Source organism: Scyliorhinus torazame, chromosome 8 (assembly GCF_047496885.1).
Source record: "Scyliorhinus torazame isolate Kashiwa2021f chromosome 8, sScyTor2.1, whole genome shotgun sequence".
Taxonomy (NCBI): domain Eukaryota; kingdom Metazoa; phylum Chordata; class Chondrichthyes; order Carcharhiniformes; family Scyliorhinidae; genus Scyliorhinus; species Scyliorhinus torazame.
In genome coordinates this window covers 109,183,487-109,207,221 of record NC_092714.1, presented here as the reverse complement: position 1 = coordinate 109,207,221, position 23,735 = coordinate 109,183,487, and positions in this window count along the sequence as shown.

Here is a 23,735-nt window from a genome sequence, read left to right as displayed (position 1 = left end):
TGGGAGTGGTCTGGGAGGCGTTGAAGGCGGTGGTTAGGGGGGAGCTGATATCAATAAGGACACATAAAGGGAAGCAGGAGAGTAAGGAACGGGAGCGGTTGCTGCAAGAACATTTGAGGGTGGACAGACAATATGCGGAAGCACCGGAGGAGGGACTGTATAGGGAAAGGCAAAGGCTGCATGTGGAATTTGACTTGCTGACCACAGGCACTGCAGAGGCACAATGGAGGAAGGCGCAGGGTGTACAGTATGAATATGGAGAGAAGGCGAGCAGATTGCTGGCACACCAATTGAGGAAAAGGGGAGCAGCGAGGGAAATAGGGGGGGTGAGAGACGAAGATGGAGAGACGGAGCGGGGAGCGGAGAGAGTGAATGAAGTGTTCAAGACATTTTATAAAAAATTGTATGAAGCTCAACCCCCGGATGGGAGGGAGAGAATGATGGATTTTTTGGATCGGCTGGAAATTCCCAAGGTGGAAGAGCAGGAAAGGGTGGGACTGGGAGCACAGATCACGGTAGAAGAAGTGGTGAAAGGAATTAGGAACATGCAGACGGGAAAGGCCCCGGGACCGGACGGATTCCCAGTTGAATTTTATAGAAAATATTTGGACTTGCTCGCCCCGCTACTGACGAGGACCTTTAACGAGGCAAAGGAAAGGGGACAACTGCCCCCGACTATGTCAGAAGCAACGATATCGCTTCTTTTAAAGAAGGAAAAGGATCCGCTACAATGCGGGTCCTACAGACCAATTTCCCTCCTCAATGTGGATGCCAAGGTCCTGGCCAAGGTAATGGCAATGAGAATAGAGGAATGTGTCCCGGGGGTGGTTCATGAGGACCAAACTGGGTTTGTGAAGGGGAGACAGCTGAACACGAACATACGGAGGTTGTTAGGGGTAATGATGATGGCCCCACCAGAGGGTGAAACGGAGATAGTAGTGGCGATGGATGCCGAGAAAGCATTTGATAGAGTGGAATGGGATTATCTGTGGGAGGTGTTGAGGAGATTTGGGTTCGGAGAGGGGTATGTTAGATGGGTGCAGCTGTTGTATAGGGCCCCAGTGGCGAGTGTGGTCACGAATGGACGGAGATCGGCATATTTCCGGCTCCATAGAGGGACAAGGCAGGGATGTCCTCTGTCCCCATTACTGTTTGCACTGGCGATTGAGCCCCTGGCGATAGCGCTGAGAGGTTCCAAGGGATGGAGGGGAATACTTAGCGGAGGAGAAGAACACCGGGTATCTTTATATGCGGATGATCTGCTACTATATGTGGCGGATCCAGCGGAGGGGATGCCAGAAATAATGCGGATACTTGGGGAGTTTGGGGATTTTTCAGGGTATAAATTGAACATGGGGAAGAGTGAGCTGTTTGTGGTGCATCCAGGGGAGCAGAGTAGAGAAATAGAAGACCTACCGTTGAGGAAGGTAACAAGAGACTTTCGTTACCTGGGGATCCAGATAGCTAAGAATTGGGGCACATTGCACAGGCTAAATTTGACGCGGTTGGTGGAACAGATGGAGGAAGATTTCAAGAGATGGGATATGGTAGCATTGTCAATGGCAGGGAGGGTGCAGGCGGTTAAGATGGTGGTCCTCCCGAGATTCCTCTTTGTGTTTCAGTGTCTCCCGGTGGTGATCACGAAGGCTTTTTTCAAAAGGATAGAAAAGAGTATCATGGGTTTTGTTTGGGCCGGGAAGACTCCGAGAGTGAGGAAGGGATTCTTACAGCGTAGTAGGGATAGGGGGGGGCTGGCACTACCGAGCCTAAGTGAGTATTATTGGGCCGCTAATATTTCAATGGTGAGTAAGTGGATGGGAGAGGAGGAAGGAGCGGCGTGGAAGAGATTAGAGAGGGCGTCCTGTAGGGGGACCAGCCTGCAGGCTATGGTGACAGCCCCATTGCCGTTCTCACCAAGGAACTATACCACGAGTCCGGTGGTGGTAGCTACACTGAAGATTTGGGGACAGTGGAGACGACATAGGGGAAAGACCGGAGCACTGGGGGGGTCCCCGATAAGAAACAACCATAGGTTTGCCCCGGGGGGAATGGATGGGGGATATGGAATGTGGCAAAGAGCAGGTATAACGCAATTGGAAGATCTATTTGTGGATGGGAAGTTTGCGAGTCTGGGAGCGCTGACCGAGAAATATGGGTTGCCCCAAGGGAATGCATTCAGGTACATGCAATTGAGGGCTTTTGCGAGGCAACAGGTGAGGGAATTCCCGCAGCTCCCGACACAAGAGGTGCAGGACAGAGTCATCTCAAAGAAATGGGTGGGGGACGGTAAGGTGTCGGATATATATAGGGAAATGAGAGACGAAGGGGAGACTATGATGGACGAACTAAAAGGGAAATGGGAAGAAGAGCTAGGGGAGGAGATTGAGGAGGGGATGTGGGCAGATGCCCTAAACAGGGTAAACTCGTCGTCCTCGTGCGCCAGGCTATGCCTGATTCAGTTTAAGGTATTACACAGGGCACATATGACTGGAACACGGCTCAGTAAATTTTTTGGGGTGGAGGATAGGTGTGCGAGGTGCTCGAGAAGCCCAGCGAATCATACCCATATGTTTTGGTCATGCCCGGCACTACAGGGGTTTTGGATGGGGGTGACAAAGGTGCTTTCGAAAGTAGTAGGAGTCCGGGTCGAACCAAGCTGGGGGTTGGCTATATTTGGGGTTGCACAAGAGCCGGGAGTGCAGGAGGCGAAAGAGGCCGCTGTTTTGGCCTTTGCGTCCCTAGTAGCCCGGCGCAGAATATTGCTAATGTGGAAAGAAGCCAAGCCCCCGGGGATGGAGACCTGGATAAATGATATGGCGGGGTTCATAAAATTAGAGCGGATTAAGTTCGTCCTAAGGGGGTCGGCTCAAGGGTTTACTAGGCGGTGGCAACCGTTCGTCGAATATCTTGCGGAAAGATAGATAGGGGAGAACAAAGAAGGCAGCAGCAGCGGCCCAGGACTTGGGGGGGGGGGGGGGGGGGGGGGATGGTGGGGGGGGTGGCCTGAGACAAGGCAGTTGCCAATTAGGGCTAGTTTTTATTTTTTGTTATTTAATATTTATTTATTTGTTGTTGTTTTTGTTTAAATTTAAAAAGGTCATTATTATCTGTATTGTTACAATGTTGTGTAAAGGATGCACAATGTACTGTGTTGGTTGACCAAAAATTTTCAATAAAATATTATTTAAAAAAAAAAAGAAAATATTTGGACTTGCTCGCCCCGGTACTGACGAGGACCTTTAATGAGGCAAAGGAAAGGGGACAACTGCCCCCGACTATGTCTGAAGCAACTAATCGCTTCTTTTAAAGAAGGAAAAGGACCCGCTACAATGCAGGTCCTACAGACCAATTTCCCTCCTAAATGTGGATGCCAAGGTCCTGGCCAAGGTAATGGCATTGAGAATAGAGGAATGTGTCCCGGGGGTGGTCCACGAGGACCAAACTGGGTTTGTGAAGGGGAGACAGCTGAACACGAATATACGGAGGTTGTTAGGGGTAATGATGATGGCCCCACCAGAGGGAGAAACAGAGATAGTAGTGGCGATGGATGCCGAGAAAGCATTTGATAGAGTGGAATGGGATTATTTGTGGGAGGTGTTGAGGAGATTTGGTTTTGGAGAGGGGTATGTTTGATGGGTGCAGCTATTGTATAGGGCCCCAGTGGCGAGCGTGGTCACGAATGGACGGGGATCGGCATATTTTCGGCTCCATAGAGGGACAAGGCAGGGATGCCCTCTGTCCCCATTATTGTTTGCACTGGCGATTGAGCCCCTGGCGATAGCGTTGAGGGGTTCCAAGAAGTGGAGGGGAGTACTTAGGGGAGGAGAAGAACACCGGGTATCTTTGTATGCGGACGATTTGCTACTATATGTGGCGGATCCGGCGGAGGGGATGCCAGAAATAATGCGGATACTTGGGGAGTTTGGGGATTTTTCAGGGTATAAATTGAACATGGGGAAGAGTGAGTTGTTTGTGGTGCATCCAGGGGAGCAGAGTAGAGAAATAGAGGACCTACTGTTGAGGAAGGTAACAAGAGACTTTCGTTATCTGGGGATCCAGATAGCTAAGAATTGGGGCACATTGCACAGGTTAAATTTAACGCGGTTGGTGGAACAGATGGAGGAAGATTTCAAGAGATGGGATATGGTAGCCCTGTCAATGGCAGGGAGGGTGCAGGCGGTTAAGATGGTGGTCCTCCCGAGATTCCTCTTTGTGTTTCAGTGCCTCCCGGTGGTGATCACGAAGGCTTTTTTTAAAAGGATTGAAAAGAGCATCATGGGTTTTGTTTGGGCCGGGAAGACCCCGAGAGTGAGGAAGGGATTCTTACAGCGTAGCAGGGATAGGGGGGGGCTGGCACTACCGAGCCTAAGTGAGTATTATTGGGCCGCTAATATTTCAATGGTGAGTAAGTGGATGGGAGAGGAGGAGGGAGCGGCGTGGAAGAGATTAGAGAGGGCGTCCTGTAGGGTGACTAGCCTGCAGGCTATGGTGACAGCCCCATTGCCGTTCTCACCGAGGAACTACACCACAAGCCCAGTGGTGGTAGCTACACTGAAGATTTGGGGACAGTGGAGACGGCATAGGGGAAAGACTGGAGCCTTGGGGTGGTCCCCGATAAGAAACAACCATAGGTTTGCCCCGGGGGGAATGGATGGGGGATATGGAATGTGGCAAAGAGCAGGAATAACGCAACTGAAAGATCTATTTGTGGATGGGAAGTTCGCGAGTCTGGGAGCGCTGACCGAGAAATATGGGTTGCCCCAAGGGAATGCATTCAGGTATATGCAACTGAGGGCTTTTGCGAGGCAACAGGTGAGGGAATTTCCGCAGCTCCCGACACAAGAGGTGCAGGACAGAGTGATCTCAAAGACATGGGTGGGGGATGGCAAGGTGTCAGATATATATAGGGAAATGAGGGACGAAGGGGAGACTATGGTAGATGAACTAAAAGGGAAATGGGAAGAAGAGCTGGGGGAGGAGATCGAGGAGGGGCTGTGGGCAGATGCCCTAAGTAGGGTAAACTCGTCGTCCTCGTGTGCCAGGCTGAGCCTGATTCAGTTTAAGGTATTACACAGGGCGCATATGACTGGAGCGCGGCTCAGTAAATTTTTTGGGGTGGAGGATAGGTGTGTGAGGTGCTCGAGAAGCCCAGCGAATCATACCCATATGTTTTGGTCATGCCCGGCACTATGGGGGTTTTGGATGGGGGTGACAAAGGTGCTTTCAAAAGTAGTGGGGGTCCGGGTCGAACCAAGCTGGGGGTTGGCTATATTTGGGGTTGCACAAGAGCCGGGAGTGCAGGAGGCGAGAGAGGCCGATGTTTTGGCCTTTGCGTCCCTCGTAGCCCGGCGCAGGATATTGCTAATGTGGAAAGAAGCCAAGCCCCCGGGGGTGGAGACCTGGATAAATGACATGGCGGGGTTTATAAAGCTAGAGCGGATTAAGTTCGTCCTAAGGGGATCGGCTCAAGGGTTCACCAGGCGGTGGCAACCGTTCGTCGAATACCTTGCGGATAGATAGATGGAATGGGAAAAAGAAGGCAGCAGCAGCAGCCCAGGATTTGGGGGGTGGGGGGGGGGGGGGGGGGTGGGGAGGGGTGGGGGGGGGGGAGGGGTGGGGGGGGGTGGGCGGGGGGGGGTGTAACTTGTGACAAGGCAGTTGCCAATTAGGGCTAGTTTTCATTTTTGTTATTTAATATTTATTCAATTTTTTGTTTATATAAAATAGGTCACTGTTATTTGTGCTGTTATAATATTGTGTAAAGGATGCACAATGTACTGTGTTGGTTGACCAAAAATTTTCAATAAAATATTTATTAAAAAAAAAAAAGGTGTGTCGGCCAAATTGTTGAGGGGACGCCGCCTTCGCACGTGACTGAGTCTGGTCATCCTGGAGATTGTTGGAGTTCTCCGGCGCCAGGGTTTTAGCAGGGGCGGGAATCGCGCCACACCGGTCGGCGGCCGCTCGCAGTGGCCCCCCCGGCGATTCTCCGGCCCGCGATGGGCCGAGTGGCCGCCCGTTTTCAACCAGTCCCGCCAGCGTAAATTACACCAGGTATTTGCCGGTGCGACCTGGCTGTGCGGGCGGCCTCCGGGGTCCTCGGGGGTGCGTGGGGGGATCTGGCCCCGGGAGGTGTCCGCATGGTGGCCTGACCCGCGATCGGGGCCCACCGATCCGTGGGCGGGCCTGTGCCGTGGGGGCACTCTATTCCTCCGCGATCGGCTGCTGTGGTCCTCCGCGATGGATTTTGGGGGCTGGGGGCTTCGAATCCTTCCACGCTAGCAATATCCGCTTCCAGACTACCAAGGAGGCAAAGGCCAAAACGTCAGCCTCTCTCGACCCCTGGACTCCCGGATATTCCGACACTCCGAAATTCGCCACCTCTGGACCCGGCACCACCCTTGTTTTTAGTACCATGGACATGATATCCGCAAATCCCTGCCAATATCCCCTAAGCTTTGGGCACGCCCAAAACATATGGACATGGTTTGCTGGCCCTCCTGCACATCTCACACACTTGTCCTCTATCCCAAAAACCTTGCTCATCCGGGCCACCGTCATGTGTGCCTGGTGAACCACCTTGAATTGTATCAGACTGAGCCTGGCACATGATGAGGACGTGTTGACTCTGCTCAGAACATTCTCCCACAGACCCGCCTATAACTCCCCTCCCAGCTCATCTTCCCATTTACGCTTTAGCTCACCTATCTGAGTTTCCTCCCACTCCATGAGTTCTTTACAGATATCCGAAACCTTCCCCTCCCCCACCCCCATTTTAGAAATTACTTTGTCTTGTATCCCCTGTGGCGGTAGAAGCGGACAGGTTGCAACCTGCCTTTGCACAAAATCCCTGTTCTGCAGATATCGAAACGCATTCCCTCCCAGCAATTCAAACTCGTCCTCCAAATCCTCTAAAAAAGGAAAGCTCCCATCAATAAATAGATCCCCCAGCCTCTCAATCCCTGCGCTCTGCCACCCTGGAACCCCCCATCTAGCCTCCCCAGGACAAACCGGTGATTACCACAAATTGGAACCCACACTGACGCTCCCTACACTCCCAAATGCTTCCACCACTGCCCCCAGACTCTCAGGGCCGCCACTACCACCGGGCTTGTGGAGTACCGGGCCGGCGAGAACGGCAGAGGAGCCATTACCAATGCCTCCAAACTTGTGCTCTTACATGATAACGCCTCTACTCGCTCCCACACCGACCCCGACCCCCACGCCACTACCCACTTCCTGATAAAAGCAAATTATTACGGATGCTGGAATCTGAAACCAAAAAGAAAATGCTGGAAAATCTCAGCAGGTCTGGCAGCATCTGTAAGGAGAGCTAATGTTTCCAGACCAATGACTCTGACAAAGCTTTGACAAAGAGTCACTGGACTCGAAACTTTAGCTCTTTTCTCTCCCTACAGATGCTGCCAGACCAGCTGAGATTTCCAGCATTTTCCTTTTGGACCCACATCCTGATCCTGGCTGTATTAGCCACCCAGTAGTAATTGTAAATGTTCGGCAGCGTCAGCCCATCCCCACCTCGGCTTCGCTCAAACAGCACTTCCTTTACTCGTGAGGTTTTACCCGCCCACACAAAACCAGTGATCACCCTATTCACCTGCTTAAAAAGGCCTTTGGTATGAAAATAGGGAGGCATTGGAAAACAAATAGAAACCTCAGAAGGACCGTCATTTTTCCTGTTTGTACCCTCCCCGCCAGTGACAACAGCAACATGTCCCATCTCCGAAAGTCCTCCTTCATTTGTTCAACTAGCCGGGTCAAATTTAATTTATGCAATTGCTCCAATCCCCATACCATTTGAATTCCCAAATAACGGAAACTCCCTCCGGCCCTGGGGGGGGTGTTCCGATGTGGCCTGGCCCGCGGTTGGGGCCCACCGATCGGCGGGCTGGCCTCTGTGGCTGGAGGCCTCCTTTCCTACGCGCCGGCCCCTGTAGTCCTGCGCCATGTTGCGTCGGCGCCGCGCGTTGAAGGAGGCCACTGCGCACGCACATGTTGGCGCCGGCGCCACTGTGCATGTCCTCGTTGGCGCCAGCAGACCTGCGCATGCGCAGATCCTGCGACGCACAGGGATGGGTAGCTGGAGCGGCGCAAACCGCTCTAGCGCCATGCTGGCCCCCTGTAGGGGCCAGAATTAGTACCAGGAGCGGCCCGTTCATGCCGTCGTAAAATCCGACAGCATTTATGACAGCATGGACACTCTGCCGCGGGATTGGAGAATCCCGCCTCCTGTGTTCCACCCCCCTTCCCCCCACTCCCACCCCAGACCAGCCCCTTCCAGTCCTTTGAAGCTCTCATCGCCAACGGCTCTATAGCCAAGGCAAACAACAGGGTGGAGAGAGGACATCTTTGCCTTGTCCCTTGGTGCAATTTAAAGTAGTCCAAAGTCAGCCGATTCGGCTGCACACTCGCCACCGGTGCCTGGTATAGCAACCGCACCCAGTCAATAAAGCCCTGCCCAAACCCAAACCGTCCCAGGACCTCCCACAGATAATTCCATTCGACCTGGTTGAAGGTCTTTTCCACGTCCGTAGCGACCACTACTTCCGCCTCCCTCCCTTCAGACGGCATCATCGTCACATTTCAGGGCTTTCTAACGTTGGCCATTAGCTGTCTGCCTTTAATAAACCCCATCTTGAACGTAGCACACGCCGAGGAGACCCCGAAAGGCAACCGGGTATATTCATATAGCCCTTGGTGCATATTTATTGTCATGAGCCGGGGTCCAAAACCAACTGGAGGTATGCTTGGCTTATGTCCAGCTTTGTTAAAGTCCAACCACCACTGAATTTTGCATGTAAATCCTCGATCGCGGGACCGGATAACGGTCCGGACAAGAGACACAGTTCACTGTCATTTTATAATCACCACACAGGTCTACGGACCAATCAGGCTTCATCAAGGATATGGCCAGGGCTGCCTGGCCAGGGCAATTGGACAGCGCAGATATGCCCAAATGTTCTAAACGATCTAATTCGGTGTCCGTTAGGCCTTAAAGCGTACGGGACCAGTCGGGCGCGGACGTAGCGCGACTACGTCAGTGGGTCAACGTTAACCCAGGCCACTGCAGCCTGTATGGGCTTCCTGGGAAAAGGTGGGGTATTTCGCCAAGACCCCTTCCGGTCCATGTAGACCTGCTGCCATTCCAGGCGTTGGTGCCACAGCAAGTCCCGGCTTAGCAAACTTTGTCTGCTTTCATGCACCGCTATCAGTGGTAGACTTGTGGACTGCGGTCTGTACGTAACCAGGGTTACTGATGTGCCCACAATCGCTAGCGGCTCGCCGGTATATGTAGCAAGCCAGGCACTGGTATCCCGCAAGGCCAATATCTGGAAGCCTGACCGAATTTTCTCGAATGTGTGGTGGCTGACCACGGAGACTGCAGCTCCGGTACCGAGCTCCATTTGGACAGGGTGCCCAGTCACCTGCTGGGCAACGTGAATCGGAGCCACCCTCAGCGGTGCCGCACAGTGCAGCTGCTGATAGAATCTGTCTTCGTCATCAACATAGTCAGCCCAGTAACGTGGGGGGCGGTTGCACCAGGCCGAATGTTTAAGAGCGCCAGCCCCTGGAACTTCTCGACACCCTACGCTGTGTTTTCACAGGGGATATCTATCGCAACCGCCCGCTGCAAATCCAGGTGAGTTTCAGCTCAAAGTTTTTGTTGTACCGCATCACAGGTTCCACAGAACAAATGGTCTCTCAGGGTCTCATTTTGTATGGCACCAAACGTTTAGGTCTCAACCAGCTTGCACAGTCAGGCCAATAAGTCATTTGTCGATTCATCCTGAGCCTGGGTGGCAGTATGAAACCTGAATGAGCGAATGATTAGAGGAGGTTTGGGCTGAAGTGGTCCCACAAAAGTGCCACAAAGGCGGTAAAAGACCGTGGGCTGGATTCTTCCACGCCATCCACTGCAAGAACACCATGAGCGAGACGCCAACAATGGAGAAATCCATTGACATTGGGCGGCATTCTCCGGTCACTAGGCGGACCCGGCCGGAGAATCCCGCCCAGTGTATGCAGTCCATCTGGGCGGGTCAATCATTTTATGATGCTATAGGTTCGTCCACCACAAGCCATGAACAGTATTTTCATTTGCCATTCATCCCCAATAACTGCATTGGTCGAGAAAAAATGCTGCATCCGTTCTATGTATTTCCCCCAATCATCGGTACCTGCATCATATGGCTCCAGCTTTCCAATGGGGCATCTCTGTCGGCGGGTTAGAGGCCTTCTGAGGCCTAAACGAAGTGGTCCGGGAACGTAGCACTCGGCACTAACAGCTGCTCCATGTAACCATCGTCGCCAGTGCCGAATCCACACAATTCTGTATTTTTCTCTCGTTATTTTTTTTAAAAATAAATGTTTTATTCAAGTTTTTCCGATCAGCGTTTTTACATAACAAAAATAGAAATACAGATAGTAATAAAAAATAACAATAAGCATAGTCCAAAGATTACAATAAAACTACTTATAAAACAGAATTGTTTTTTTAAAACAGAACAAGGTGGGTTTTGTCTCCATGCCCAACTCACATTATATCAACAGTACCCCCCCCCACCTGAACCCCCCCCCCCCCCCCCCAGGATGCTGCTGCTGCTGACACTTACTGCTCCCCTAGAAAGTCAAGGAAAGGTTGCCACCGCCGGGAGAACCCCATCAAGGACCCTCTCAAGGCGAACTTTATTCACTCCAGGCTGAGGAACCCCGCCATATCGCTAACCCAGGTCTCCACACTCGGGGGTTTCGAGTCCCTCCACATTAACAAAATCCGTCTCCGGGCTACCAGGGAGGCAAAGGCCAGTACCTCGGCCTCTTTTGCTTCCTGCACTCCCGGATCCTCCGCCACCCCAAATATCACTACCGCTGGACTCGCCTTCACCCGAGCATCCAAAACCCTAGACATCACCCTTGCAAACCCCTGCCAGAATCCTTTAAGTGCCGGGCATGCCCAAAACATATGGGCATGATTCGCCGGACTCCCTGCACACCTCGGGCACCTGTCCTCCATCCCAAAAAACCTACTCATTCTTGCCGCCGTTATATGCGCCTGATGCACCACCTTAAACTGGATTAATCCGAGCCTGGCACATGATGAAGAGGAGTTCACCCTGCCCAGGGCATCGGCCCACAGGCCCACATCCAACTCCTCGCCCAGCTCCTCCTCCCACTTATCCTTCAACCCCCCCACTGAGGCTTTCTCTACCTCCTGCAGCTCCTGATATATGTCCGACACCTTCCCCTCCCCTACCCAGATGCCAGACACCACCCTATCCTGGATCCTACGTGGGGGCAGCCGCGGGAATGTCCCCACCTGTTTTCTAAGGAAGTCCCGAACCTGAAGGTACCTGAACGCATTCCCCGGGGGCAGGCCGAACCTCTCCTCCAGCGCCTGCATGCTGGGGAAATCCCCGTCTATAAACAGGTCCCCCATCCTCCTAATACCTGCCCTATACCAGCCTTGATACCCCCCATCCATCCTACCCGGAGCAAATCTGTGGTTATTACGTATTGGGGTCCACACCGAGGCCCCCTCCTCTCCCCTGTGTCTCCTCCACTGCCCCCAGATCCTCAGCCCCCCCCCCCCGGGCTACGCTCCAAGAATACCCCTTTGACTCACGGGGTTTCATTCGCCCACACAAATCCCGTAACAATCCGATTCACCCGCTTAAAGAAGGACTTGGGGATGAAAATGGGGAGGCACTGAAGTACGAAGAGGAACCTGGGGAGAACCGTCATCTTCACAGTCTGCACCCATCCCGCCAGGGAAAGTGAGAGCATATCCCACCTTTTAAACTCTCCCTCCATCTGTTCCACGAGCCGGGTTAAGTTGAGCCTGTGCAGGGCATCCCAGTTTCTGGCCAATTGTATCCTCAAGTATCGAAAGCTCCTCTCCACTATCCTGAGCAGGAGCTCCCTCAGTCTCTCCTCCTGGCCCCTAGCGTGGACCACGAACAGCTCACTCTTCCCCACGTTCAACTTATACCCAGAGAACCTCCCGAAGTCCCCCAGGATTCGCATGACCTCCCCCATCCCCTCTAACGGGTCTGAAATATACAACAGCAAGTCATCCTTGTAAAGGGAGACCCGGTGTTCCTCCCCTCCAATCCCTTGAAGTCTTGAGCGCAATGGCCAACGGCTCAATTGCCAGGGCAAACAGCAACGGGGACAGGAGACACCCCTGTCTCGTCCCCCGGTGCAGCCTGAAATATTCCGACCTTAGCCAGTTTGTGGACACACTCGCTGCAGGGGCCTGGTACCACCTCCCCCCCCCCCCCCACCCCCCCGAGGGCATTATGATAATATTCAGGAGCCTCCTCACGTTCGTGTTCAGCTGACTGCCCTAACAAAACCCATCTGGTCCTCCCCAATTACTCCCGGGACACAGTCCTCTATTCTGGTGGCCAGAAGTTTTGCCAACAGCTTGGCATCTACATTCAGGAGCGCTATTGGCCTGTACAAAGAACAAAGAAATGTACAGCACAGGAACAGGCCCTTCGGCCCTCCAAGCCCATGCCGACCATGCTGCCCGACTAAACTACAATCTTCTACACTTCCTGGGTCCGTATCCCTCTATTCCCATCCTATTCATGTATTTGTCAAGATGCCCCTTAAATGTCACTATCGTCCCTGCTTCCACCACCTCCTCCGGTAGCGAGTTCCAGGCACCCACTACCCTCTGCGTAAAAAACTTGCCTCGTACATCTACTTTAAACCTTGCCCCTCTCACCTTTAACCTATCTATGCCCCCTAGTAATTGACCCCTCTACCCCGGGGAAAAGCCTCTGACTATCCACTCTGTCTATGCCCCTCATAATTTTGTAGACCTCTATCAGGTCGCCCCTCAACCTCCTTCGTTCCAGTGAGAACAATCCGAGTTTATTCAACCGCTCCTCATAGCTAATGCCCTCCATACCAGGCAACATTCTGGTAAATCACTTCTGCATCCTCTCTAAAGCCTCCACATCCTTCTGGTAGTGTGGCGACCAGAATTGAACACTATACTCCAAGTGTGGCCTAACTAAGGTTCTATACAGCTGCAACATGACTTGCCAATTCTTATACTCAATGCCCCGGCCAATGAAGGCAAGCATGCCGTATGCCTTCTTGACTACCTTCTCCACCTGTGTTGCCCCTTTCAGTGACCTGTGGACCTGTACTCCTAGATCTCTTTGACTTTCAATACTCTTGAGGGTTCTACCATTCACTGTATATTCCCTACCTGCATTAGACCTTCCAAAATGCATTACCTCACATTTGTCCGGATTAAACTCCATCTCCCATCTCTCCGCCCAAGTCTCCAAACAATCTAAATCCTGCTGTATCCTCCGACAGTCCTCATCGCTATCCGCAATTCCACCAACCTTTGTGTCGTCTGCAAACTTACTAATCAGACCAGTTACATTTTTCTCCAAATCATTTATATATACTACAAAGAGCAAAGGTCCCAGCACTGATCCCTGTGGAACACCACTGGTCACAGCCCTCCAATTAGAAAAGCATCCTTCCATTGCTACTCTCTGCCTTCTATGACCTAGCCAGTTCTGTAACCACCTTGCCAGCTCACCCCTGATCCCGTGTGACTTCACCTTTTGTACTAGTCTACCATGAGGGACCTTGTCAAAGGCCTTACTGAAGTCCATACAGACAACATCCACTGCCCTACCTGCATCAATCATCTTAGTGACCTCCTTGAAAAACTCTATCAAGTTAGTGAGACACGACCTCCCCTTCACAAAACCATGCTGCGTCTCACTATTACATCCATTTGCTTCCAAATGGGAGTAGATCCTGTCTCAAAGAATTCTCTCCAGTAATTTCCCTACCACTGAAGTAAGGCTCACCGGCCTGTAGTTCCCTGGATTATCCTTGCTACCCTTCTTAAACAGAGGAACAACATTGGCTATTCTCCAGTCCTCTGGGACACCCCCTGAAGACAGTGAGGATCCAAAGATTTCTGTCAAGGCCTCAGCAATTTCCTCTCCAGCCTCCTTCAGTATTCTGGGGTAGATCCCATCAGGCCCTGGGGACTTATCTATCTTAATATTTTTTAAGACACCCAACACCTCGTCTTTTTGGATCTCAATGTGACCCAGGCTATCTACACACCCTTCTCCAGACTCAACATCTACCAATTCCTTCTCTTTGGTGAATACTGATGCAAAGTATTCATTTAGTACCTTGCCCATTTCCTCTGGCTCCACACATAGATTCCCTTGCCTATCCTTCAGTGGGCCAACCCTTTCCCTGGCTACCCTCTTGCTTTTTATGTACGTGTAAAAAGCCTTGGGATTTTCCTTAACCCTATTTGCCAATGCCTTTTTGTGACCCAGTCTAGCCTTCCTGACTCCTTGCTTAAGTTCCTTCCTACTTTCCTTATATTCCACGCAGGCTTCGTCTGTTCCCAGCCTTTTAGCCCTGACAAATGCCTCCTTTTTCTTTTTGACGAGGCCTACAATATCTCTCGTTATCCAAGATTCCCGAAAATTGCCGTATTTATCCTTCTTCCTCACAGGAACATGCCGGTCCTGAATTCCTTTCAACTGACACATGAAAGCCTCCCACATGTCAGATGTTGATTTGCCCTCAAACATCCGCCCCCAATCTATGTTCTTCAGTTCCCGCCTAATATTGTTATAGTTAGCCTTCCCCCAATTTAGCACATTCATCCTAGGACCACTCTTATCCTTGTCCACCAGTACTTTAAAACTTACTGAATTGTGCTCACTGTTACCGAAATGCTCCCCTACTGAAACATCTACCACCTGGGCGGGCTCATTCCCCAATACCAGGTCCAGTACCGCCCCTTCCCTAGTTGGACTGTCTACATATTGTTTTAAGAAGCCCTCCTGGATGCTCCTTACAAACTCCGCCCCATCTAAGCCCCTGGCACTAAGTGAGTCCCAGTCAATATTGGGGAAGTTAAAGTCTCCCATCACCACAACCCTGTTGTTTTTACTCTTTTCCAAAATCTGTCTACCTATCTGCTCCTCTATCTCCCGCTGGCTGCTGGGAGGCCTGTAGTGAACCCCCAACATTGTGACTGCACCCTTCTTATTCCTGATCTCTACCCATATATCCTCACTGCCCTCTGAGGTGTCCTCCCTCAGTACAGCTGTGATATTCTCCCTAACCAGTAGCGCAATTCCGCCTCCCCTTTTACATCCCCCTCTATCCCGCCTGAAACATCGAAATCCTGGACCGTTTAGCTGCCAATCCTGCCCTTCCCTCAACCAGGTCTCTGTAATGGCAACAACATCATAGTTCCAAGTACTAATCCAAGCTCTAAGTTCATCTGCCTTACTCGTAATACTTCTTGCATTAAAACATATGTACTTCAGGCCACCAGACACGCTGTGTTCAGCAACTTCTCTCTATCTGCTCTGCCTCAGAGCCCCACTGTCCCTATTCCCTAGTTCTCCCTCAATGCTCTCACCTTCTGACCTATTGCTCCCGTGCCCACTCCCCTGCCATACTAGTTTAAACCCTCCAATGTGACACTAGCAAACCTCGCGGCCAGGATATTTATGCCTCTCCGGTTTAGATGCAACCCGTCCTTCTTATATAGGTCACACCTGCCCCGGAAGAGCTCCAAGTGGTCCAGATAACGGAAACCCTCCCTCCTACACCAGCTGTTTAGCCACGTGTTTAGCTGCTCTATCTTCCTATTTCTAACCTCACTGGCACGTGGCACAGGGAGTAACCCCGAGATTACAACCCTAGAGGTCCTGTCTTTTAACTTTCTGCCTAGCTCCCTGAACTCCTGCTGCAGGACCTCATGCCCCTTCCTGCCTATGTCGTTAGTCCCAATATGTACAACGACCTCTGCCTGTTTGCCCTCCCCCTTCAGGATGCCCTCTACCCGTTCGGAGACATCCTGGACCCTGGCACCAGGGAGGCAACATACCATCCTGGAGTCTCTGTCATGTCCACAGAAGCGCCTATCTGTGCCCCTGACTATAGAGTGCCCTATTACTATTGCTCTTCTGCGCTTTGACCCTCCCTTCTGAACATCAGAGCCAGCCGTGGTGCCACTGCTCTGGCTGCTGCTGTTTTCCCCTGATAGGCTATCCCCCCCGACAGTATCCAAAGGGGTATACCTGTTCGAGAGGGGGACAACCACAGGGGATTCCTGCACTGACTGCCTGCCCTTTCTGGTGGTCACCCATTTCTTTGCCTGCACCGTGGGTGTGACCGCATTTATATAACTGCGATCTATGATGCTTTCCGCCACCTGCATGCTCCTAAGTGCATCCAATTGCTGCTCCAACCGAACCATGCGGTCTGTGAGGAGCTCCAGTTGGGTGCACTTTCTGCAGATGAAGCCATCCAGGACGCTGGAAGCCTCCCGGACCTGCCACATCTCACAGTCAGAGCACTGCACCCCTCTAACTGACATTGCGTCAATTAATTCAAATTAAAAGTTTTTTTAAAAACAAATTTATGTATATTTTTTTAAATTTCAAAGTTACTTTTAACTATCTGTTTCCTAGCACTAGATTTCTAATATAAATGCGAAAGCTAAATATAGTACTCTCCGATCTCTGGCTTAGATACCCCTCTAAATTATAATTAAGTAATTATGTTTAATTAGTTACCAATGCTTAATTTTTTTAATTTAGTGTAGATTCCCAACCAGCCACTCAGGTCACAGCTTTTCTGTGATGTCACTTCAGTTTCCCCCCGACACACACAATTTGAAAAAGGTATAAAAGTAAAAATGAGTAAAAATCACTTACTTAACTTCTTACCTTCTGAGTGTCTTAGATGTTCTCAGGTTCTCTCCCTGACAGAGACTGCTCTTCCTCCTCCGAACGGCTCCCGAAACTAGGCCGCGATCTTTTAAAATCTCCGCTCTGACTCGCAGCTCCTGCGCTTTTTAAATCTCCCGTGCTTTTTAAATCTCCCGGCTCTCTCTCCTCCCGCGCTGTTTTCAATGTCCCGGCTCACTCACCACTCGAGCTGTTTTCAATGTCCCGGCTCACTCACCTCTCGCGCTGTTTTCAATGTCCCGGCTCACTCACCTCCCGCGCTGTTTTCAATTTCCCGGCTCACTCATCTCTCGCGCTGTTTTCACTGTCCCGGCTCACTCAGCTCTCGTGCTGTTTTCACTGTCCCGGCTCCCTCTCCTCCCGCGCTGTTTTCAATGTCCTGGCTCACTCAGCTCCCGCGCTGTTTTCACTGTCCCGGCTCACTCAGCTCCCGCGTTGTTTTCAATGTCCCGGCTCACTCACCTCTCGCGCTGTTTTCAATGTCCCGGCTCACTCAGCTCCCGCGCTGTTTTCAATTTCCCGGCTCACTCACCACTCGCCCTGTTTTCAATGTCCCGGCTCACTCAGCTCCCGCGCTGTTTTCACTGTCCCGGCTCACTCAGCTCCCGCGTTGTTTTCAATGTCCCGGCTCACTCACCTCTCGCGCTGTTTTCAATTTCCCGGCTCACTCACCTCTCGCGCTGTTTTCAATGTCCCGGCTCACTCACCTCTCGCGCTGTTTTCAATGTCCCGGCTCACTCAGCTCCCGCGCTGTTTTCAGAGTCCCGGCTCACTCTCCTCCCGCGCTGTTTTCAATGTCCCGGCTCACTCAGCTCCCGCGCTGTTTTCAAAGTCCCGGCTCACTCAGTTCCCGCGCTGTTTTCAATGTCCCGGCTCACTCAGCTCCGCGCTGTTTACACTGTCCCGGCTCACTCACCTCTCGCGCTGTTTACACTGTCCCGGCTCACTCACCTCTCGCGCTGTTTTCAATGTCACGGCTCACTCAGCTCCCGCGCTGTTTTCACTGTCCCGGCTCACTCAGCTCCCGTGCTGTTTTCACTGTCCCGGCTCACTCAGCTCCCGCGCTGTTTTCAATGTCCCGGCTCACTCACCTCTCGCGCTGTTTTCAATGTCACGGCTCACTCAGCTCCCGCGCTGTTTTCACTGTTCCGGCTCACTCAGTTCCCGTGCTGTTTTCACTGTCCCGGCTCACTCAGCTCCCGCGCTGTTTTCAATGTCCCGGCTCACTCACCTCTCGCGCTGTTTTCAATGTCACGGCTCACTCAGCTCCCGCGCTGTTTTCAATGTCCCGGCTCACTCAGCTCCCGTGCTGTTTTCACTGTCCCGGCTCACTCAGCTCCCGCGCTGTTTTCAATGTCCCGGCTCACTCAGCTCCCGCGCTGTTTTCAATGTCCCGGCTCACTCAGCTCCCGCGCTGTTTTCACTGTTCCGGCTCACTCAGCTCCTGCGCTGTTTTCAATGTCCCGGCTCACTCAGCTCCCGTGCTGTTTTCACTGTCCCGGCTCACTCAGCTCCCGCGCTGTTTTCAATGTCCCGGCTCACTCAGCTCCCGCGCTGTTTTCAATGTCCCGGCTCACTCAGCTCCCGCGCTGTTTTCACTGTCCCGGCTCACTCAGCTCCCGCGCTGTTTTCAATGTCCCGGCTCACTCACCTCTCGCGCTGTTTACACTGTCCCGGCTCACTCACCTCTCGCGCTGTTTTCAATGTCCCGGCTCAATCAGCTCCCGCGCTGTTTTCACTGTCCCGGCTCACTCAGCTCCCGCGCTGTTTTCAATGTCCCGGCTCACTCAGCTCTCGCGCTGTTTTCACTGTCACACTGAAGCGGATCCTTCTCCTTCTTCAGGATGAGCGAGATCATTGCCTGCGACATTGTCGGAGGGAGGGTCCCTTTCTCGTTTGCCTCATTGAAGGTTCTCATCTGCAGTGCGCTCAGTAGCTCCGAGAACGTCTTATAAAATTCTGCGGGTAAGCCGTCCGGGCCCGGGGCCTTGCCCGTCTGCATGCCTGCCAGCCCCCTGACTATCTCCTCCAACTCAATCGGGGCCCCAAGTGCCTCCACCCGCTCTGCTTCCACCCTCGGGAACCTCAACCGGTCCATGAACTGCCTCGTCCCTTCCCCCTCCCCGGGGGGTTCCGACTCATATAACGTCCCTTAGAACTCCCTGAAGACTTCATTAACCCTCTCTGGGCTTAGCACCATGTTGCCTTCCCTATCCCGCACTCCCCCAATCTCTCTGGCCGCCTCCCTCCTGCGCAGCTGGTGCGCCAGCATCCTACTCGCCTTCTCCCCATACTCATAAACTGCCCCCTTCGCTTTCCTCAGCTGCGCCTCCGCCTTCCCCGTGGACAGCAAGTCAAACTCCGCCTGTAATTTCTGGCGCTCCGCGTACCTCCTATCTACCCTGAGTATCTCTCCCACCAGTCTCTCCCTCTCCGCCCTCTCGTTCTTCTCTCTATGGGACCTAATGGAGATTAACTCTCCCCTAACGACCACCTTCAGAGCCTCCCAAACCACTGCCACCGTCACCTCGCCTGTGTCGTTCATTCCCACATAATTCTTAATACTCCTCCTTATCCACCCGCACACCTATTCGTCCGCCAGCAGCCCCACATCCAGTCGCCAGAGAGGTCACTGACCACATTCCGCCCCAAGTCGCAGGTCCACCCAGTGCGGGGCATGGTCTGAGACCGCAATGGCCGAGTATTCGACCCCCTCCACCCGCGGGATTAACGCCCTACTCGGCACAAAGAAGTCTATTCGCGAATAGACTTCATGGACATGGGAGAAAAAGGAGAACTCCTTCGTCCTTGGCAGCACAAACCTCCAGGGGTCCACTCCCCCCATCTGGCCCATGAACTCCCACAAGGCCCTGGCCGCTGCCGGCCTCTTTCCCGACCAGGACTTGGAATGATCCAGGCTCGGATCCAGGACCGTATTAAAGTCCCCTCCCATTATCAGGTGACTTATCTCCAAGTCCGGGATCCTACCCAACACGCGCCTCATGAAGTCCGCATCGTCCCAGTTCGGGGCATATACATTCACTAACATCACCCGGGCCCTCTGCAGCTTGCCACTCAACATTATGTACCTGCCCCCCTTGTCCGCCATGATGCTCCCTGCCTTAAATGCCACTCGTTTACTGACCAAAATGGCCACCCCTCTGGTCTTGGAGTCTAACCCTGAGTGAAACACCTGTCCCACCCATCCTTTCCTTAGCCTCCTCTGGTCAGCGAGCTTTAAGTGCGTCTCTTGCAACATGGCCACGTCCGCCTTCAACCCCTTCAAATGCGAGAACACACGCGGCTGCTTGACTGGCCCATTCAGGCCCCTCACGTTCCACATGGTCAGCCTGGTCGGGGGGTTGGCCACCCCCCCCATCCCGCCGACTAGCCATCTCCCTTTTTCGGCCAGTCGCGTGCCCCCGCCTCCCTCCTCCAGCTCTCCCCCCGGCGGCCCCCCCGCCCGACTCTCCATCCATGCCCCTCACCTGGCTCCCCTTCAGTCAGCAAAGCAGCACCCCCCCCCCCCCCCCACCAAGCATCCGCTTAGCTCTGGTTTCCCCCCCATTGTGCTTCCGTGAGTCATCTCACCCATGCTGACCCCGGCCACTCCCGCCTCTATATACCATCCCTTAACTTGTTGCCTCCTTCGGGCTACCCTACCCCCCCTCCCCCACAGGGTAGAGGGGCATGCGCCATCTGGGACTTCCCCGTGCGCCGTTTCCCGCCCCCAGCACCGAACACCTGGAAAACAAAACACCTGGAAAACAAACAAAACAAACAACAAAACCACCAACCAAACTAGGGCAGACAAGCCCATAAACTTATGCTTTACCCGCCGTCCTCCCCTCGGTCCCTCCCCACCCACACATTTCACCCTCATACAACTGTCCCTTAGTTCAGGTCCAGCTTCTCCTGCCTGATGAACGACCACGCCTCGTCCAGCATATCAAAATAGTTGTGCCTATCCTGGTATGTTACCCACAGTCTCGCCGGGTGCAGGAGCCCAAACTTCACTCCTTTACTGTGGAGGACCGCCTTCGCCCAGTTAAAACCTGCACGCCTCCTCGCCAGCTCAGCTCCCAGATCCTGGTAAATTCGGATCTCACCGTTCTCCCACTTACTGCTCCACTCTTTGTTCGCCCACCGCAGGACTCGCTCCTGGTCTGCCAAGCGCTGAAACCGTATCACCATCGCCCTCGGTGGCTCGTTTACCCTCGGCTTTCTGGAGAGAACCCTGTGCACCCCATCCAGCTCCAAGGGCCGCGGGAAGGCCCCTGTGCCCATCAACGTCCCCAGCATTGTGGTCACATACGTGCTCGCGTCCGCCCCCTCCGCTACTTCGGGAAGGCCCAGGATCCGCAGAATATGGCTCCGAGACCTGAACTCAAGGTCATCCTGCCTCTCCTGCCATCTCTTATGGAGCGCCTCCTGCGCCTCCACCTTCACCGCCAGGCCCAGGATCGCGTCCTCGTTCTCCGCCAACTTCCTCCTCACCTCCTTGATCTCCTTCTCCTGCGCCTTCTGGGTCACCACAATTCTTTCCATGGAGGCCAGCATCTCCGCTTTCAGCTCTGTGAAGCAGTTTTTAAGGAGCTCCTGCTGTTCTCTGGCCCACTGGGCCCACACCTCCCGATCTTCTCCGGCCGCCATTTTGTCCTCCCGGAACTTCTCGACCTTCTTCCCCGGGTTTGCACGTCTGCCGGCTCCGCTCCTGGTTCTCTCCATGCACCGCCGGGGGGGAGCCTCTCCCACGTCCGTTCCTGCGCCGGTCCCTCCTGTCAATTACCGCCGCCGCTCCTTTTAGCGGCCCGAAAAACAGATCCCGGCAGGAGCTGCCGTTCGCGCGACCTAGCAGGTCATGGCCACTACCGGAAGTCCTTCTCTCTTTATTCTTGATGCAAAGTAAAAGCATAGACTACAAAACTGGGACTTTATTTTGTTTTTAGTCTCTTCATCTCTATTTAATACAGGAACTGTGTCAAAAAGCAGATCATTAGAGATGTTGGAAATCTGAACTAGAAACAAAAAATGCTTACACAGACCTGAAGCATTAACTCTGTTTCTGTCTCTACACAGATACTGTCTAACCTGCTGAGTTTCATCCAGCATTTTCTGTTCTTATTTGTGATACCTAAGTTGTAAATGCAATTATGTTGCAAATTTGCACTCACCTCCCACATTGTTGGTAGCTACCAATTTCTGGCTTAACTAGTTTTATTTGTTTGAACTCATAGTCGTTTCCTCTCTGCTGCCATTGCTCAATTCAAATGCTGTTCACTGAAATTAACACCGACGGTGCCAGACAACAACAGTTCCCCTGGTATTATGTAGGCTTTTGACTTGTGCTCAGGCAATGTCAATGAAGCACTGTGGTGAGTTGCAGGGGGATCTTGTTTTTTTCTCCTGATGTCAGGAATCAGAGGTAGTCGTAAGTAATTCATGTTTTTATTTACATTTGTTCATGGGATGTGGGTGGCGCTGGCTGGAGCATTTATTGCCCATCCCTGAGAGGGCATTTAAGAGTCAACCATATTGATGTGGATCTGGAGTCACCTGTAGGCCAAACCCAGTAAGAATGACATGTTAAAGATATTAGTGAACCAGATGGGTTTTCACGACAATCGTTTCATGGTCACCTTTCGACTTTTAATTCCAGATTTTTTAATTGAATTCAAATTTCACCATCTGCTATGACGGGATTCAAACCCAGATCCCCAGAGCATGACTCGGGGTCTCTGGATGAGTAATCCAGCATCACTAAGCCACTGCCTCCTCTATATGGTTGGATATTAGAAGTAAAATACAAATTTAAGTGGGTTTAAGTTAGTGTTTCTGAACAGCTCTCCGCTCTGCTGGAAAAACAGCCACACAATGAAGCATTTGGCAAGAAAGCAAGTCTCAAAGTGTAACATGTTTGGCTGCTTAGAAGGGCTGGGTGTGGTGATGGTGTGGGGCGTGGGAATATTGTATTATAGTCAATGTTTTCATGTTTAATAAATGTTTTCTTGTTTTGTTAAAAGTTAATTGGCAGTCCTGTGGCACTGTTCATCCATGCCTCTTAACTAAAAATAAAGGTTACGGTCTATTGAGCCAGGGTTCCATTCTGAATCTGACTTTCCAGTCATAACATCAGCTGGGATCCTAACACAACATAGATAAATGAGGTAGTACATTTTGCTAGGAATAATAGAAAACTAACTTATTTCATGAAGCTGCTATTTGTAGGTGGGGTAGAGGAACTAAGAGATTTTGGGGTATAAAAATGTCAATTACTAAAGATTGCGGCACAGGTTAGCAAAAAACAGCAAAAAAGGGAAATTATTTTAAACCTGTAATAACATGGGTAAGACCCCATTTACAAGTACTATGTGCAGTACTGGTTGCCATATCTTAACAAATATGGAAGCACTGGAGAGGATGCAAAGTAGATTTACAAGGGTGATACCAGAAAATGCATAGGTATCGATATCAGGAAAGGCTTCACACGCTGATTCTCTTGAAAAGCGAAGGCTGAGGGGTGACCTAATAGAGATCTTTTAACATTATGAAAGGTTATAATCAATACAGAAAATGTTTCCTCTTGTGGGGAAGAGAATAACTAGCTGCCGTCAATATATGATAGCCACCAAGAAATCCAATAAGGAATTCAGAAGAAAATTCCTCACCCAAGTGGTGCTGAGAATGTGGAACTGTTACCACAGGAAGTGGTTGAAGCTGAAAGTATCGATGCGTTTGAGGGTGAACCAGACAAGTCTATGGGGAAGGAGGGAATATGGCTGTGCTAAGATTTAGAAGAGGACGCTGAGGTGGAACATGGACTGAATGTCCTGCTTCTGTGCCATATATTCTATTTACAAATTTCTGCGAAGGGTTAACGCCTGAAAATCAATTTATGATGAGAACCCAGCAAAGTTTCACCATCTCAGCGCTCCCGAATGC